The sequence below is a fragment of the Podarcis bocagei genome (assembly GCF_964188305.1).
Source record: "Podarcis bocagei genome assembly, chromosome: 8".
Lineage (NCBI taxonomy): Eukaryota > Metazoa > Chordata > Lepidosauria > Squamata > Lacertidae > Podarcis > Podarcis bocagei.
Window position 1 is genome coordinate 76,446,380 of NC_138133.1, and position 17,134 is coordinate 76,463,513.

Sequence of the window (17,134 nt, forward strand, 5' to 3'; positions counted from 1 at the left end):
GTGTAGCTGATGGGTCTCAAACCCTCGGATTTCTTCTCTGTGTGAAGACATGCTCTGGTGTATTGCGAAGACAAGAACAATAGTGGGTCTGACAGCCAATAAGGCAGTTTCTGAACGTGCTGTAGAGAAGAAGAAGAGGAGGAGGAGGAGGAGTTTGGATTTGATATTCCGCTTTATCACTACCCTAAGGAGTCTCAAGGCAGCTAACATTCCCCTTTCCCTTCCTCCTCCACAACAAACACTCTGTGAGGTGAGTGGGGCTGAGAGACTTCAGAGAAGTGTGACTAGCCCAAGGTCACCCAGCAGCTGCATGTGGAGGAGCGGGGAATCGAACCCAGTTCACCAGATTACGAGTCCACTGCTCTTAACCACTACACCACACTGGCTCTTCCCACACTAGAGGGAAGCGAAGGGCAGATGGGGCTCATCCACCTGGGAAGTTAGCCCATTTAGGAGAAGGATGACATTGACCCCAAACCTCCGGTGGCTTGCAGGTGATCTTGGGGAGAAGAAAACTCTCAGGAGAAAACTCTACACAAATCCAGAGTGGAGTCCCTAAGGCAGTTGGATGGCAGCTTGCATGCCTTCTTCTAGCAACTCCTGCAGCCAAGCTGGTACCAAACATCTTGCTCTGCTTTCCTTTGGTCCACATCAGCAAGGCTGAGATGCGGGTCTTATCATCTGGACCGCCCAGGACCTCCATGTACACTGCCCAGGCTTGTGCCCTGGGAAGGCCACTTCAGTGCAGTTTGATTTCATCCCTGGAGACGCAGTCCAGTGTCTCTGGAAACAGATGGATGCCAACCTAATATTCTCTCTCCTGTTTACTTTTGAGCTGTTAAGCTAGATTGGTTCAGTTGAATTGTTTGGTATTTATTGATGGACAATATAATTTCTATTAGTTTCTAATATATCCTATTTGGATTGTTATCCTTAACTGTATCCCTCTGAAGACCAGTTGCAGGTGGGGACTGCATTGCTGAGTCCGTATAATGTTTGCAAGCTCCCCATCATAATATGGTTTGGCCACTGAGAAGAGGACACTGGACTCGATGGGCCTTTGGCCAGACTCTTCTTAGCTCCTTAACAAAAACCAGCCAGAAAAGCAGTGTCTTCTGGTCCTTGCCAGCTGATGATACAGTCCAGGTTCCAGCCTCTTTCATTCATAGGGAAAGGGCAGAGAGCCTTGCAGATAGAAGCTGGGGCTTCCAGATGGCAAATGACGCTGTCCCACAGAAGCAGCTGTTTCAGGCAACTCTGCCTTGAATCGAGCATGGAGCAAAACTGCAGCTTCCTGTCTGCAGTGATGATGTTCCTGCAAGTGAGCAAACCAGCCAGCAGTGGGACCCCAGTGCTTCCCTAGAGGAGACCTTCATCTCAGTTGGTAGCTCTATTGGATTAAAATTGATTGTATGTATGTACTGTTGCTTTAAACACGGGAGAAAGGGAGCGAGAGAGTTTTCCAAACTACATAGGAAGCTGCAAATAGCTAAGGGCAGAAATGTAATTGTTGGGCATTGCCTTTATCGCCTCTCAGAGAGCAAAGGACAGGCCTTTTTGAACATCAGATATCCTGGCCCGACCGTTGACCCCTCACTGTGTCAATACTCACACCAGGCTGACAGTATCAAAGTCTTTTGCAATATTAGAAGTGGTTCAAATAGAAACATTGACCTTTGCCTCCGCCAGGACAAAATCACCGAGCAATTAGAGAAGGGCTATTCAAATACACCCTCTCCTGAAACCTTGGAGATTGCTGGTGGGGGTGGGAATGCCTTCTGAAAAAGCAATGAAATAAAATAAGATTCCTTCATACGGCACAATAGCCACCTCTGCTATGTGCTTTTGCTACATTACTGCATTCCTGCAGCACCGTGCAGAATTAATGAGTGTGCTATAATCATCTCTTTTTCTAACTGCGGCCCTCAGACACATTAGCCAGAATATAGGGGCCTCGGTGGGTCTTGCATAAAGCCGGCTGCAGTCGCTGCCTCCAGCAATCAAGACTTTCTTTACGTTAAATAAGCCAAAATAATACTAAAATACATCATGGTTTGGGTTAAAACTTCTAACATAAAAATACTTTGCAACCTGAATTGGATCAGTTTTATATTCCAGTTTCATTGTGTGGCTACTCCCAGCTCCCGCCTGCCATAACTCATCACCGTATGTCTGCAACATGCATTTAATTATATGTGCTCTCTCTAGCAAGTGTGCACACACATGCACGCCTATCTGGCAGTATACAGCTTTTCACAAAGTGCACAGGAGGTTGCCAGGGTGGCTGGGTGTCCTGCTCTACAGAGAACAGTCCTCTGTTTGGCGTTCCGAGTCTGGTTGAAATATGAAGAAGAAGAAGAAGAAGAAGAAGAAGAAGAAGAAGAAGAGGAGGAGGAGGAGGAGGAGGAGGAGGAGGAGGAGGAGGAGGAGTAGTAGTAGTTTGGATTTGATATCCCACTTTATCACTACCCTAAGGAGTCTCAAATCAGCTAACAATCTCCTTTCCTTTCCTCCCCCACAACAAACACTCTGTGAGGTGAGTGGGGCTGAGAGACTTCAGAGAAGTGTGACTAGCCCAAGGTCACCCAGCAGCTGCTTGTGGAGGAGCGGAGACGCGAACCCGTTTCACCAGATTACAAATCCACCACTCTTAACCACTACCCCACACTGGCTCTTAAGAACCACAAGAAGGGAGAGCAAACGGGGCCTTGAAGTTGCCCATCCATAGTTAGAAGTTCGTGGATAGCACACGGACGGTCACCAACTTGGATGGCTTTAAATAATGAATGGACACATTCATGTTGGCTTTCAATGGTGACCAACCATGATGGCTGGAGACGGTAATGCTTCTGAAAACTTGGGATTAGTTGGCTCTGCCTATTGGTAGCTCCTCTGCCCTGCCAGTCCCCATGGGCAGCAGCCACCAAGACAGTCCCATGCTGGATGGAAGCTATGTTTCACAGGAGAGAAGATCTACCAGAGACACAGCAACATAGCAAGAGGGGAATGGCCTGTACCTATATAGTGGTACCAAACTTTATTATTATTATTATTATTAATTATTATTATTATTATTATTTACATTTTCCTTCATAAACAACAGCAAACAACAAGTACACAACAAATACTAACCTAAATTACACCACATAATCTAGCCTAAATTTCCATTACAATCTTTCAAAAAATTCCAACATCTTATTAATATCTCTATTATATACACATGTTGACCTCCCGATTTCCGGCTTCTTAATAAGTCTTCCTTTTCTGCAGTTTCATAGTTACAGCTGAACACATCGTAAGATTTATGTAATACCCGCTGTGGTTTTTAAATTTCTGAAATTTCCTTCAATGTATGTTATGAATTTACTCCAATCACTAATAAACTTTGTACCTTTTTGGAATCTAATTTTTTGTGTCATTTTTGCTAGTTCAACATATTCAAATAGTTTTATTTGCCATTCTTTAATAGTTGGGATATCTGGGTTCTTCCTTTTTTGTGCGATTAAAATCCTGGCTGCTACTGTCGCATATTGGAATAGTGTCTGATCTTCTTTTTTAAATTTCGTCCCCAATTATTCCCAATAGGAGGACTTCCGGTTTTTTAGAGAAAGTGTATTTAAATTTTTTTTTTTAAATTCATTATATATAAGTTCCCAATTTTATTTTTATTTTTCACAATTCCACCACATATGGTAGAAGCTCCCTTCTTTAGTCTTACATTTCCAGCAGGTTTTATTTCCGGTTTTATACATTTTCTCTAATTTCACCGGTGTGATGTACCATCTATACACCATTTTTTCCATGTTTTCTCTAAGTGTGGTGCAGGCCGTGAATTTCATTCCTTTGTTCCATAATTTCACCCAATTATCGTATTCTATGTTATACCCAAAGTCCATTGCCCATTTTACCATTACCTCTTTTATCTCTTTGTCTTTGGTATCCCATTCTAACAAAAAGTTGTACATTTTAGATAGGAGTTTGGTTTTATTTTCTAATATTTCTATCTGGTATTTAGATTTTTTTTCATTCATCCCTATCTTTTTATCTTCGTTCCATAACGCATTTATTTGATGATATTGCAGCCAGCCTGTAAGTCTATCTTTTAGTTCTTTATATGATCTCAATTTCCATCCATTTTCTATTCTTATCAATAAATCTTCATAGGTCATTCTTTCCCCTTCCAAACTTAATCTGTTCCGGAAGTCCATTCCAAAACCAAAGAGTTCCAAACCCAAAGCGCGCTTTCCCATAGAAAGTAATGCAAAACGGATTAATCCATTCCAGACTTTTAAAAACAACCCCTAAAACAGCAATTTAACATGGATTTTCCTATCTAACGAGACCATTGATCCATAAAATGAAAGCAATAAACAATGTACTGCAGTCACCCAATTAATCAATCAATCAGTAGCTGAACTGGGTTCCACACAGCCGCAAAAACAAAACAAAAAAGCCGCAAAAACAAAAATGCAAAATAAGCAGCAAAAACAGACAGACCTCAGCATGACACTCAAAATGGAAGTGTGGAAGTCAAAACGGAGCATGTTCGGCTTCCGAAAAAGTTCACAACCAGATCACTTACTTCTGGGTTTGCAGTGTTTGGGTTCCAAGTTGTTTGAGTACCAAGGCGTTTGAGAACCAAGGTATACGGGCTTGGTGTTAAGGGATGCAGTTAATGGGTTACTTCTCCATGAGTCAGCAGAGATGACTCATTCCGGGCCCCCCCCCCATGTACCTGCAGGCATCTTGTGACTCTCTTTATCTGTGTTCCTGGGCAGATTTGGCATGTAACTTGCATATCAAAGGGGCTCAGGTTGCAGCATCCTGTTGTCCATCTTTTGGAACTGTGGATTCAGCTGAAGGGTTTTTGAAGAAGAGATCCTTTGAGTTGGGGAAGTTCCAGACTTCAGAACTCAGAACTCCACCCGTTTTTGCAGGACTTTGCAGACAACTGGATTTGGCTTGGAACTTTAACACAGCAAGGACTTTGCAGCAGAGAACCCTTTCTGGGTTCTCAGAGAGAGAAGACTACTTGTAACATCTGTAAATACTGTGTGTGATGTATGTGTTGGCCCAGTAAAAAAACAACTCTGCTCAACGGCTGTCTTCTGTGGTGAGCTTAACTGCTTGACTGAGCTTCCGCAGCGCACCCCCCCAACAACCTCAGCACTTGGCAGCTGCTGAGGAAGCATGTCTAGAAGCGAGTGTACTTAATTCCGTTCAATCCCAACGCAGCCCCCAGCAGTGCTGAGTCACATTCAATCGTTGCAAGTAACTAGACCACAATAAAATGTATTCCAGTTGCTAAGCAATGCCTTTCAGTCTATCATTGTGTTGTTGCAGGAATTTATGTATGGGGGGGGTTGCCCCTCCAGCAGATATCATGCACATGCAACCCACTACCAAAATCAGCACAGCCACTTTTGTGACTTTTGTGATTTGCCCCCACAAAACACTTCATCACATTTTCTTCCTATCTATTCAAAGGGCCTCTGCTGCACAACACCAAATGTAACAATTCACTGATAAATTTATTTGTGTACTGGCTCACTGGGAAAACTTCAGAAATTCATATAGACATGTGAGCTCAGCTACTCAGCAGCCCCTCTGCCTGAGTGATAATCCCTGGCATCCTGATACCTGAGTGCCAGACAGGTAGCCATTCCAGAAATAACAAACCCAGATGAAGGCAAAAGGGTGTGATTAACCTGGCTGGGAAACAGGGAAATGTAAATATCTATTTTGTTACACTTGATGGGTGTTTGGTGGAGGGCAAGGGGAACCATGGGGCAGGGTCCAGGATGCTCAGATTACTGCCACCAGACCTCCCCTTTCATGATGTAACCATGATGTATTAGTGGTGTAGTTTGGGGGGGGGTGACCTGGGGATTAGCAGCTAATAAAAGTTTGAGTTCTCTTTTGTTTGGGGGCTTCCATCTTGTTCCACCTTGTGGCAGGTGGGAGTCCTGTGGCAACAGTCTTCAATAAAGACCAAGCCTACTGGCTGTTGTTTTGCTCTGGTATTCCTGGCTGGTGTCCTCTTTTTTATCCAAGGGAGCCCTCAGATTTCTCCATTAACAGTGTGCAATGAATACTCGGTGAATTTATGAGGAGGGGCTATTCGGGGAAGAACGTGAATCTTTAAAAAATCCTCTTTCCTTTTTTCACAAGCAACAAGTCTAGTGGAAGTGGAAATACCAGCTCGTGACCAAAACAACAACAACAAAACAACCCCCCAAAAGGAAAGTCACCGAAAGAATGACATATCAAAGGGCATATCAAAAGGGAATAGGGAAACTATAACATTATTCCCCTTCACTGGAGGAACATGTTACGATCCACCATAAAATCTCTGCCTGTGAGACCCAGCGTAGTCAGTGGACAGCATATATTTATATTCCTGCTCAGCTGCATGCTCTCCATTTCCCCACTGCTTCACTTTCCCATCTGTAAAATGGAGCAGTAGTGACGATACCCTGCTTCACAGGGTTGTTGGGGAAACGAAGGAGATCAATGGCCCAACACAGCAATTTAACATCTAATCAACAAGCGTATAGTCTTTCACATAAAAACACTTGCACGCGTGTACAGAAAGCTCGTCCCTGTGTTCAGTGCAACTTGTGAACAAACCTAGGATCACGCCACAACTGGGTTATGGCACTACAGACCACAGAGTATGGGTTTCTCAGTGGGCAGTTAAGAGTTTTATTCCACCTTTTGAGTTGGATTAAGTGTGTGTGTTCTCTCCCCAGCCCCAAGCTTATGCAATCTTCTAAAAAAATATTTGATAGACATTTTTCCTGCTGTGCGGCACTCATTATTCTATTTTATTATGTATTTTTTCACTTGTTTGATCTCGCCAGTTGCTTTGAAGACTCATAGGTGGAAACGTGGCCTAGATATATTAATATAAAGACAAACAAACATTTAAGTAAAGCTTCCCACTGCATATTCATCACGGAAAGTAAAGGCGCAGTCTTTGGGTTAATCCTGGGTGACTTTCTCCCCTCGTACTGGGATGGGTGAGGCTAGGAATGGAAGGACAACATAATGAAACTGGGAATACATGGGGGGCAGATCCACACGATACATTTTAAGCATATTCAATGCCTATTTAGAGCCCGTGACAATCCCCAATGAATCTTGGGAACTGTAGTTTCCCCCTTATAGATAGAGCAACAATTTCCAGCACCCATAACAAACTACAGTCCCCAGGACCCTTCGGGAAAGTCATGTGATTTAAATGTGCCATGGATATGCTTTGACATGTGGATCTGTCCACTTGAGTCCTTGTATCCGGCATGCAAACTAACCCAAGCTGGTTTTGGTGCAGCAAGTGTGAAGCAGAAGCTCTGTAGCTAAATGAACATGTTTAAGGTGGCTTAATTTTTTTCCTGGTGGTGCAGGGAAGAGAAGGAGGAGGGTAGGCGGAATACAACTCTTTGAGCGAACACAGAATATATATGTATTCATTCCACCGAGGCAGTTTTTTTTTTTTTTTACAAAAAAAAGAATGAGCAGCTGCTATCGCCAGGTGGAATTATAAATTTGGAGTCACAATTGCTTGAGTTTCTGACAAAAGCTTGAGTTGCCCCCGAATTGCCAGAACAACAGACAAGCTATACAAGACTCATTTTACATGAGGAGGACAAGGAGCAGCGCCCAAACCAAGGAGGCAGAAATAACCCTTTGTTCTCCTCACGGCATCGGAATGCAGGCCTGTCGGCGCTTGCCAAAGCATATGCAGAAAAGGGTATTTTCGCTCCGAAACCATCGATTGCTGTACTATGCACACTGGAACATGCTCCATTTGAGAAGGGAAAATGAAACCACAGATATAAATGCAAGCTGCACACTCCCTCTTATGGTGTTATAACTCACTAATTTCAGGCTAACGTAGCTGCATCCTTTGGAAAACAGAAAGTGTAAAACCTATGGATCAGGGATGGGCAAGCTTTTTTGTTCCTTACGTACAACTGTCCAGAGGGGGCCGCACTCCAGCTGTGGGCGGAGCCAGAGGAGGGGAGTGGGCGGAGCAACAGGTGTAGAGCAATGGGGTAGGGAAAAGAGGCAGTTATGGATCCAACATGGTTTGGATCCTGCTGGTCCTTCTCCAGGGAAATTTAATTTAATTGGTCTGGAAGGGTTTGCTTGGAAGGCAGGCAAACAGATATGTAATGTGCATAGAAACGTCTGAGTTTTGTATGGCTGGAATGTAACCTATTGTACTGACCCTCCAAAATTTCTCCAATGAAAATAGGGCACAGAGACTATGGCTTGCCGATCAGAAGGTTGGTAGTTCGAATCCCCGCCATGGGGTGAGCTCCCGTTGCTCGTTCCCAGCTCCTGCCAACCTAGCAGTTCAAAAGCACGCCAGTGCAAGTAGATAAATAGGTACCGCTCTGGCGGGAAGGTAAACGGTGTTTCCGTGCGCTGCTCTGGTTTGCCAGAAGCGGCTTAGTCATGCTGCCACATGACCCAGAAGCTGTACGCCGGCTCCCTTGGCCAATAAAGCAAGATGAGCGCCGCAACCCCAGAGTCGGTCACGACTGGACCTAATGGTCAGGGGTCCCTTTACCTTTACCTTTAAGGAAAAACAGGACATTCCAGAAACCAGGATGGCTTGGAGTAAGCATCCCTTCTATTGCCACCAGTATGTTATGAACCACCCTGAAATCTACAGATGAAGGATAGTGTACATATTTAATTTATAATAATAATATGCCCATTTTATCATACAGCTCTGCTTGACATACAGCCCCCTAGAAGGTTATCCACGAAGGGAAGTAGCCCATGGGTTTGGTCTACTAAATCATGGGGAGCACAGTTCCTTCTGCAAATGTTCTGTAATGTTCCTTCTGCAAAGCAAAAGTGATGACCAAAGAGCAGGTATTTACAGAATCCTGTGGGTCTTCCTGCAATTTAAGGCAAAACTGGATTCAAGTCGACTTATCTCAGCACTACTTTTCATTCATGGCACACCATTAACCTTGCTACTTCCCCCCCACCTTTGAAGCTATTAAATCTACTCCCATGACTGGGTTTGTTTGTTTTTTAAAGCATCAACAAAGGCAAAACTTTCAGTTTTCTTTTTTAAAAAATAGATAAATAAATTCCATATTTCAAGAACATTGCCATGCAGAAATGAGGTCAAACAACGCAGAGTACAAAACTGTCTAAGATATGAAACGAGAAAGCGGATTTCCAAATCTCCCAAAAATCACGCTGAAAGGGACTCGTGTGATAATTAAATTGTTTTCATTAAAAGATGCTTCCTCTCCCTCTCCTCCCTGGCTTCCTGTAATTATGAGAACCTTTGAAAACAGAAGAAATTAACAAACATAATTAACAAATGTACACAGAATTAACACTGATATCCGTATAATGCACTGAACATCACAGTATCCTGTCTGCAGGGGAGAAAAATACCGCTCTACAAATTAACCTCTATAATGCTGGAAAAGGGGTATAGAATTAGACACTGGGGTGCTGCTTTTTAAGATCCCAGTAGGAATAGCCTGAGGGCTTATCCAAATGTTACGTTATTTGAGACATTTCCCATTGCAGTTGCCATCTTTTCATGAATTATGCTTTAATTATCCTGCCGCTAGCAACCCAGTAGATTCTTACTTTTCTCCAGTGCTGAGATGGAGAAGAGAAGAATCAGGATTCAGATCTGGATCTCTAGATCTAGATCCCTGAATTGCAACTCAGTGAATCTTGGTCTAAAGCTATAAGCCCTACAGCAGTGGTTCTCAACCTGTGGATCCCCAGATGTTGTTGGACTACAACTCCCATCATCACTGACCACTGGTCAAGCTGGCTAGGAATGATGGGAGTTGCAGTCCAACAACATATGGGGACCCACAGGTTGAGAAACACTGCCCTACAGCAAGGATGGGGAACCTGTGGTCCTGCAGATGTGACTGGACTCCAGCTCCCATCATCCCTGACCAAAGGCTAAGTTGACTGGGGCTGATGGGAGTTGGAGTCCATCTGGAAGGCACCACATGGCAAATCCCTGCCCTATAGGGTGATGTTGCCCATTCCAATGCTCTGAAGAGACTGGGAAGTTTATATTGTCTCATCTATGTCCACACCATACATTTAAAGAACACAACTGCCCCTGAAGAATCCAGAGAACTGTAGTTCAAGGTTGTTGGGAATTCTAGCTCTGTGAGGCATAAAGCTACAGTTCCTAGGATTCTTTGGAGGAAGCCTTGTGCTTCAAATGTTTGGTGTGTATGCAACTTCTTTCAGTTCCTCTTGCTTGCTGGTCATATGCTGGGTCCAATCCACTCCTGGCCCTTCTCTGGTTGACTACCAGGACATTTGCAAACCAAGATGTTTGTTTACAAAGCTATTGTACTATCAACCTTACTATATGCTTGCGAAACATGGACCACTTATAAACGCCATCTCCAACTCTTTGAAAGATTCCATCAACAGTGTCTCTGAAAAAGTTTATACATCACCTGGGAAGACTGGTGAACTAATGCCAGTGTATTGGAAGAAGCAAAAATCACCAGTATTGAGCAATGATTCTTCAACATCAAGTTTGTTGGAATGGTCATGTTGTGCGGATGCCTGATCATCATCTTCCAAAGCCACTACTCTATTCCAAACTTTAAAATGGTAATCTCCCGTTGCTCGGTCCCTGCTCCTGCCAACCTAGCAGTTCGAAAGCACATCAAAGTGCAAGTAGATAAATAGGTACCACTCTGGGGGGAAGGTAAACGGCATTTCCGTGTGCTGCTCTGGTTCGCCAGAAGCGGCTTAGTCATGCTAGCCACATGACCCGGAAGCTGTCTGCGGACAAACGCCGGCTCCCTCGGCCAGTAAAGCGAGATGAGCGCCGCAACCCCAGAGTCGTCCACGATTGGTCTTAACGGTCGGGGTCCCTTTACCTTTACCTAATGCTGGTGGTCAACAAGAGAGGTTCAAAGACTCTCTTCAAGGTAAATCTAAAAAAATGTCCATTCTTAACCTGAAACTGTTCTTATCCTGAAGCAAAGTTATTAACCCGAGGTACTATTTCTAGGTTACCGGAGTCTGTAACCTGAAGCGTCTATAACCTGAAGCATCTGTAACCCGAGGTACCACTGTATAAACACCGACAACTGGGAAACACTGGCCTGTCAGCGCTCCAATTGGAGAACAGCCTTTACCAAAGGTGTCATGGACTTTGAAGACGCTCAAACTCAGGACGAAAGGGAGAAATGAGCTAAGAGGAAGGCATGCTTGGCAAACCCCCACCATGATCATAGGTCCGTAAACCTATGTCCCCACTGTGGAAGGGTGTGTGTATCCAGAATTGGCCTCCACAGTCACTTACAGACTCACTTTTAAAACCATGTTTATGGAAGACTCAGTTATGAGTGATTGTCAAAAAACTCCTCCTGGGTAAAAGTGAAGCTATTGGCGACCACACAAAAAACTTCTTCTGCCAACTCTGAACTCCTTGGTGGACCCCAACGCTGCCTCAGTTCCTGTTGGTTTGGAGTTAAAGGGTCTGAGGGTGAAGGTGAGGGTACAGGTATGGTATGTGCCTTTATTCATTGAGGCACAGAGAAGGCTGCAGAAGTCATAGCGATGGGCCCAACTGGAAGACATCTGCTGCCTTTCTACCCATCCGACAGTCCTTGATCTGCCTCACATATTTTACGCTTATATTGGTTTAATTCCAGGAGCCACTCAAGTTACGCTGGTCTTCATCAGCTGATTTTACATCGTTTCTGGAAAGGTCTTCGCTTACCATTTCCCAGACAGCCCTCAAGTCATGCAAAAAGTGAAAGATGCAATTATTTCGGAAATGTACCTTGGAGTCACCCTGGAGATACAAAGTAAATCGTTATTTCTATCTGGGTTTGGACTTTTGTAATATCCCAACCTTATTTCAGATACTTTGCACATTTCATTCACGCCAGCTCCAAAGAATATCACACAGCTTAACCTAGGGATGGAGAATTCTGCCCATTTCCCTTTCCCTGTTTCTCATCCCCCCCCCCCAATTTCAAGTTAAGTTGCCCCATTTCTGTATCAGCTTGCAATTTTTATTTTTTGTAAAAAAAGTCTGCGGAAATAAATTGTATGCCATCTTTGCATGCATATTTCCTAATATAGGTTTTTTTTTTTGCAAACAAATTTGCCTAATATGAATGTTTTTACAAGCAACTTCCCCTGTTTTTTTTGGGGGGGGGGGACATAATTTCCTCCAATATACACACTTTTCTGTACATAGTTTCCTCATATATGCATTTCTTTCTTCTTCTTTTTTGGTTGGAGAATTGCATCACAAAATCCACAGAAGTGCAGATTTTGAAGGATAGCTGTGTCTCACTTTGCATATTGGACCGGGAAAGGGTGGCTTTGGTAGGCTGGCATTAAAATGTGAACAGAACGATCTTCTCCCTCATCCTAGGCTTAAACTAGTTTAATAAGCTTTCTCTCTGGCCAAGGAACCATGGGGATTTAAAGTCAGGGAAGAGGACTGAGGGGTTTCCTGACAGAAAAAACACTGAATGGCAGACAGGCACCCTCCCTGTTGAAGTTTTGATTCCTTGCCCCTTAAATTAGGAGGCTTGGGGTGCCCCTAAAACAGATTTGGAGGTGCAAAGGAAGAGAAGAAGGGAGAAAGTCCTGTTGTGCCAGCAAACCTTCTTCTGCTCATGCCTACCCGGTTGAATGCTACACTGAATTCCACCCTGTGTGTTTATTGTGGTTGGCTTGTTTTAAACACTGTATTATTTGATTGATGATCACCCTTAATTGATTGTTCTGTAAACGGCTTTGTTACCATCTGTGCTGCAAAAACAGGCAAACAAGCAAACAACAAATAAACAGAATGCAGCTAGCTTCTACTCCCTAATTTATGGGACTGTCTGGTAACACAGATATCCTCCAGCAAGGAGCCATTGTAACAACCTGAGTTCAACCTGTCTGATTGCCTGGGAATATAAGGGTCAGTTGTAATGTTTATCCGAAAACAAAACACATCCATATTTAGCACAAGGAAACATAGGATTATGAAATGAATAAGACAAGCGAAACCTGGGAACTCAACAAATCCTTACTCTTTCCACAGTAAACAGAATCCAAATGTTAGAAACTGGCTGTGGTTATCTCCACATGGCATGCTAGCTTGGGCTTTTACAGTGGTACTTCTGGTTACGTACTTAATTCGTTCTGGAGGTCCGTTCTAAACCTGAAACTGTTCTTAACCTGAAGCACTACTTTAGCTAATGGGGCCTCCTGCTGCCGCCACACTGCCACCACGTGATTTTTGTTCTCATCCTGAAGCAAAGTTCTTAACCCGAGGTACTATTTCTGGGTTAACGGAGTCTGTAACCTGAAGCGTATGTAACTTGAAGCATATGTAACCCGAGGTACCACTGTATTGAGCAGAAGACACATGGCATCCTTCTTTTCCAAATTCTCTATCGGACCCGTGGCACTGAAGTTCACAAACATAAATTGCAGACCAGCAAATTAGATGTGAACAATGAAAGCTGGAGTCTAACAGGCAATAAGAACACTAAGCTCATGTGAACGAGCTCTGCAGGAATGGTGGATTTCTCAGGATTGCTGGGGGCACCAGGGTTTGCTGGGGCAGTTCCTCAGGATTATGGTTTGGCCACAATTGAATCGTGACGATACTGGCACATGGACCAACCGGGGCCCAACTAACGACTGAACACTTTTGCTCCCCGTTTACAGTGACTCCTCATTTCATGGATACAGTTAGATGTGGCTACATGTCATTCTAGCTATACAGTACCTCCAGGATCAGAGAAGCTTGCCTCCAAATGCCCGTTGCTAGGGAACAACAGTTGGATGCATGGATGTCAAATGCATCTGGTTGGTGACTATAGGACAGAGGATGCTGGACCAGACAGGTCTGTGACGTTAGCATATGAGAGAGTGCTGGAGGTGAAATAGTTAAACAGCTTGCCCAGTCAGGACCAGAGGGGTGGAGTCAGTGGGACTATAAAACCAGCTCTGGGAGGGGCGAAGGGGGGAGTTCGTTGGGAGTTGGGTGGTTGGTTGGAGTGGGAGTGAATAGGGATGGAGTCGGTGGGTAGGTTAGTAAATATCTGAGAGGTGGTTTAGAGAGAGAGAGCAGGTAGCGGAAGTTATAGGTCTGGATAGGCACCCCATGAATGTAATTGACTAATACTGTTTATGAAACCACACCCTTGTTAAACTGCAATAAATAAACAGAAGTTTATGTTCCAATTTAACCCTGCCTGGACTCAGTATTGTCCCAGGTAGGGCTGGGTGGTGGCAGCGAGAAATAAAGTGGCGGCACAGGGATCAATAGATGGTGACGCGTCCGGGGACCCTGTGTGATCGCCACAGATGTGGCTACATGACATTCTAGCTATATAGTACCTCCAGGATCAGAGAAGCTCGCCTCCAATACCCGTTGCTAGGGAACAACAGTTGGATGCATGGATGTCGAATGAGTCTGGTTGGCTACTATAGGACAGAGGACGCTGGACCAGATAGGTCACCTGGGGTGGGGGGGAATTCTTTTTAGGTTCCCCAAATCACCAAACCTCCCCTTTCGATGCTGACTGATATTTTCATGTGAACGTTCTGATTTATAGTGTCCAGCTACATTATGGAGAAAACCCCCTACACAATTCAACAGCATCAACACAGCTTCTTACTCTTTCCCAGTGTCCCTGCCTCCCAGAATTTGCAACCATCTTACTTTCAGGAGCTCCTGACGAACACAATCTCTCTCTCTCTCTCTTTTTAAGGGTATGATAGTGCCGGCTAGAGAGCGCTCATAATAACCTCTCTCGAAATGTATTTCCACTATCTCATGAAGCTCAAAACACTTTCTGACTTCACAGGCTATCATGGGATACCCTCTTATCTGGGTCAGTGGAGCTCAAAGACCTGCTGGGCAGATTAGGGTAGGAGGGGGATGTGATAAATGTCCTCCTCTTGCAGATGGATTTTTTCCCTTTTTTAAAAAAAGCATTGGTTGGAAGCTCATCTACTTACAGAACAGGATTGATCTGGAACAGAGGCAACTCATAACTCAAGAGCCATCTCATTCCAAAGGGAAGAAACAGAAAATTGTGGCTTTGGGGAAAAAGAGGGCTTGAGAATCAGCGGTGCAAATAGTCCAGACATCTGTTTTGCTAAAGCAAACAAACAAAGGATCAGACGGAGGACTAGCAAAGGGGAAGCAAGTTACACAAAAAGCGCTGACTCCAAATAAACAAGGCAGAACGCCACACATAAGCCCCTTCAGCATTTCACTGGGTAGGATCAATAGGATTCGCTCCACCCTGCTCATCTTTTTACTGCTCACACGCAGGTTTTTTTGGTGACAGTATTGATCTCTTTCATTTCTATAAATAAACATATTTTTTTAAAAAAGGGGGGCAGTCATTAATTTGGGGACTGATGATGCCAAACAGCTGACTTCGCTTCAAGGTGCTTAAAACGATTGAAAAGGAAGCTTTGGTAGCAATAAGATGGTTTTGTCATAATAGGTACTTAGAGAGATGTTTGGAACCTACTCTTAACCACAAACAGAAAAGATATTTTCCTCTTCAATATTTCAATTTGGTATTGATGGAGGAACTGAGCATTGCAAAGCTGGGAGCAGCATCAGCCTCCTTCTTTCTCCAGAATGGGATCTGAAAAGGAGAGTCAAGACTCCACCCAGCACCAAAAGCAACAGGGGAATACCATAATTAATTCCTGAACCAACAGGAATATAAACTGATTGCCTCCCCCACTTTCTCTCTCCCTCTCTGCTGCCTTCTCAGCTGGCTTCTCTGCAGAGATTAAATCTAGTCCCAACTCATTTCCTAAGGATTTAAAGCTGGATTTCAGTAGGAGCTGAGAAAAAGACACTCCTCAGGTGTTTTGTTTTGGGTTTTTTTCTCCTATGATTTCCTGTACTAATCAGTCCAGCTCTTTGTGGGAATCTACTTGTGTTGCCTTTTCCTCTGAGTAAAATTTACCGTCTCTTACATATTGCTGGCATCCGTCTGTCTCTGGAGATGATGGAGGAATGCGCCTTTGGGGGTTGAAGTCAAACTGTTGGGAAGTTGCAGCACCTACTGTGGCTGTAGAGACCGATGCAGGAGAGACATGTTTTGTTGCAGCTGGTTTGCGAGTCGAAGCAGGTTGTGAGTCTGGTGGAACGTGGATGATCTAAGAGGCGAGACCTCTTGTTCTGAAATTTTCTGTGCAAAAACAAAAGTAACCTCCCCATAGTGTCATATCATAAGTAATACTGCTCTTAACCACACCCTTCCTTTAGCAAAATATTTGTTTTTCATTCTCTTATGAATAAAAAAAATTCTAATGGTTAAGCTTGGTCTGTTTCCCATGGAATTCCATGGGGCAACAGACAAAGGGCTCCGTCGGTAGAGCACGAGGCGCTTAATCTCAGTGCCATGAGTTCAAGGCTCCACGTTGGGCAAAAGATTCCTGCACTGCGTGGGGTTGGACTAGATGACCCTCGTGGTCCCTTCCAACTCCACAACTCTGAGATTCTGTGAACGACGCCAAAGCGAAGTATTCTGGCAGAACCATGACAACAACACAGAGTTGGTTCCAAAGCTATCTTCAGATACCTTGCTGTCAGGGCTAGGGCAATGTTGGAGACCGCCTCCCCATCCTGACCCTTCCATGGAGGAGGAAGAGGAAGACAGTATAGATTTACAACAGGGGTTTTGAATCATAGAATCATAGAATTATAGAGTTGGAAGAGACCACAAGGGCCATCGAGTCCAACCCCCTGCCAAGCAGGAAACACCATCAGAGCACTCCTGACATATGGTTGTCAAGCCTCTGCTTAAAGACCTCCAAAGTAGGAGACTCCACCACACTCCTTGGCAGCAAATTCCACTGTCGAACAGCTCTTACTGTCAGGAAGTTCTTCCTAATGTTTAGGTGGAATCTTCTTTCTTGTAGTTTGGCTCCATTGCGCCGTGTCCGCTTCTCTGGAGCAGCAGAAAACAACCTTTCTCCCTCCTCTATGTGACATCCTTTTATATATTTGAACATGGCTATCATATCACCCCTTAACCTCCTCTTCTCCAGGCTAAACATGCCCAGCTCCCTTAGCCGTTTTGAGGAAGGTCACAGCTCAGAGGCAGAT